Raw genomic sequence first — 3,047 nt, forward strand, 5'->3', positions numbered from 1 at the left:
AAAAACACCAACAAGCCCTCTCTTACCGCAGCTCCCCGCCCCACCGCGTCCCCCGCCGCGCTGGCCGCTACCCCTCCGCTGCTGCCGGGCGGCCGACGTGTGGTTTGTCTCGGAGGCCTTATTCCGTCCAGCGGAGCCAGCCGAGCGTCTCTCTCTCCCTCTCTGGACAAAAGCCACAGGGCTAGATGACTTAGATGAGTGGGCTGGTGGCCGCCCGCGCCGCCGGTCCATGACCTGCTTCTAGTCCGCCACAACCGCCGGGCCGCACCGCCGGCCCGCCCGACCCGCCCCAAACCGCAGACAGACGCAGGGCGAAGCGCGGGGGCGGGCAGCTTCCGGGAAATTATCCCCGGGGGTGCTAAAAACGTCGCCGTCGCGACGCGTTCGAACGCACCACATGTTTCTTTTACGGCGCAGTGTCGGGGAGGGGGGGGGCAGGGAGAGGGGAACGGGGCCGCGGCGGGGTGCGGTGGGGTTCGGTGGGGCGCGAGGGGTGCGGCGGGGCGTGGCGGGCCGCCGTCTTGCGTTTTGCTGCGTAAACCTCGAGGGGGGGTCCAAACTCCGGCGCGCGGCGCGCTGTGCCCCACCGCCCGCCGCCCCGAGTGAGTTACAGTAGGGCCCCTTTGCTCTCTGACCCCTGTACAGTCACGTGACTCGTCAGGCCCGGCCGCGCGGGCTGGACGGGCTCGCACAAGAAATTGGGGTAGGCCGTGGTGGTGGAGAGAGGAGTGGCGGGGGACAAAACAGAAGGCGTCCTCAGGAAGGGAGGCTGACGCTGCGCGGATGTTAGAAGGGGATGCGATGTTAGTTGTCGCTCTTGTTTGTTTTTTTTCCCTGCGAAAAAGGCAGAGCCTCATCATATTAGGGCGCCATGTCTTGTGCCGCCGGGGCCGAGGCTGTGGCCGGTTGGTAGATGGTTGGGGGGAGATGCCCTCGGGAGGATACGGTACCCGACGGCACCCGCGGGTGAGCTATCGCTCGTGCCGCGGGTGTACTATCAGGTAGGTCGGTGGTACTACCCGCCGCGAGCTCGCGTGCGCGCCGGCCCGGACCGGCCCGCCGGAGGGATGTAATAACAGGCTCCGCGCCAAACTGGCGTAACTGGGCTCGCTGCTGCCCGCTGCAGTGGGCTGCAGGGCGGAGCTGGACGGGGCGGGGTGGGGCGGACCCGCGGGCCAGAAAAAGATAATGCACTGACGGTTTGAACGAGAGAGTCAGAAATGATGAGAGGTGCTCCGGTGTATGAGTATGGATGGGATGGGAAGGAGAAACAAGAGATGTGAGGAGGAGGGGGGGGGCTGCGGCTGCATGTTGCTGCCGCACTCGTGACCAGGCCACGGAACGCATAACGTATCGCGAAGAGACGCTTGCGAGGCGCACAGCCGAGCGGCGCTGAGAGTCTCAGCCTGAGACGATCGAGGACGCTCTCTTTATTCGCCAAGGGTATTTTGTTACACCGTGGCTGCCGCTGCAAAGTAGGCTGGAACGATAGTGGACGACCGGCAGGAAACAATCTCAGGAATCGGCTAATTTGAGTCAGCCCAGATCGGGTCTTTCTAATCAGTAATCAACTAGACTGGGGAGAGATTGAAATGACTCTAAGAGCCGGGCGCACCTGCACCAACCTGACCTGCACACTCACCCGGCAGGAGTAGAGGAGTAAGCGGATTGTGCAGACAGACAGACAGACAGACAGACAGACAGACAGACAGACAGACAGACAGACAGAGACAGACAGAGACAGTGTGTGTGTGTATGTGTGTGAGAGTTGTGCGAGAGAAATATGTTTATTTATGATTATTGAGGAAGAGCGGAGGTCTTTAGAAGTAGCGGACTGCTAAATCTGGCTCCGGTTTGTGCGATGACGGCATAATGGCACGCCTAATCGTGCGGTACGCATAGAAGACTCGTAAAATTCGTCACGGCCGCAGACAGACGTCGAAGACGACCGCTGCCGCGGGAGACCCAATAAGCGGGTATGACGACTCTCGCTCCTCTCTTTTGCCAGCCAGAGAGTGTAGCTACTGAGTGTGATTATACAGTGCGTCGTGGGCAAGCAGATGGGTGGCCTATAAGGTCGGGGTGGGCCGGGGCATCAGCAGGTTAGTTGTCACAAAAGCGGGGCGGGGCTGGCGGGGCGCGGCGGAGCGCGCCCCGCTAAAAAAAACATGTGCAAATGGATATTGTGTTTTCGACGTGGTTCCACCTGGATTGTTCGCATTCCCACGTATTTCCATGTGTATTGACATGGGTTTCGAATCTTTCCACGTATAAATCTTCATTTGCATGTGGGTTCAGTAGTAAACTTCCACGTGGATTTTGTATTTTGCACGTAGATAACTGAATTTCCATGTGGATTTCGTAATTTTTCAAGTGGGTTTTGTCTCTACCACGTGGGGTTTCTATACACCACGTGTGTTTCTTTTATTTCCACATGTGGTTTTGTTTACACACGTGGTTTTTCTATAGCCAACCGTAACTTTAAATTGGGGTGGCCTACAAATATATATTGACTACACTCATAGGAAAGCTAGATTGCATAGTACACGGCCACGTGATAAAAAGTAGAGTTGTTATTTTAAACTTTGCTGCTATCTTCTAAACTAACGGCCGTATTGGAAATCTGAGTCCATATTCGGCGTTTTTAGCCAAATTACATTCATGATGTCTTATGATTCACTTGGGACTCAGGACTCTTGTCTTTGCATCTCTACATGGTTGTGGGGAACAACGTGGTACTCGAGAATTCTAAGTGGAATTTCAAAAAATGACCATGTGGGTTTTTGTAAAAACCCTCATGGAAAGTAACCAATTACCTCATGGTAAATTTACCACGTGGGAATCTTATAAGAAACCCGCGTGGAAATAAGTCTTCGGAAACCCGCGTGGATTTGTACGTGGATTTTTCAGCTGGGCGGAGCGGGCGGGGTGGGGCGGGGCGGGGCTGCGCAGGGCCTCTGGGAGCAGGGTCGGGTTGGGCCGGCCGGCTCCCCCACCCCGCCCCATAGCTGTCCCGCTGTCCTTCACCCGCGCGCCAACCTGGCAGG

This window comes from Frankliniella occidentalis, unplaced genomic scaffold (genome assembly GCF_000697945.3).
Source record: "Frankliniella occidentalis isolate FOCC.00 unplaced genomic scaffold, Focc_3.1 Scaffold145, whole genome shotgun sequence".
Lineage (NCBI taxonomy): Eukaryota > Metazoa > Arthropoda > Insecta > Thysanoptera > Thripidae > Frankliniella > Frankliniella occidentalis.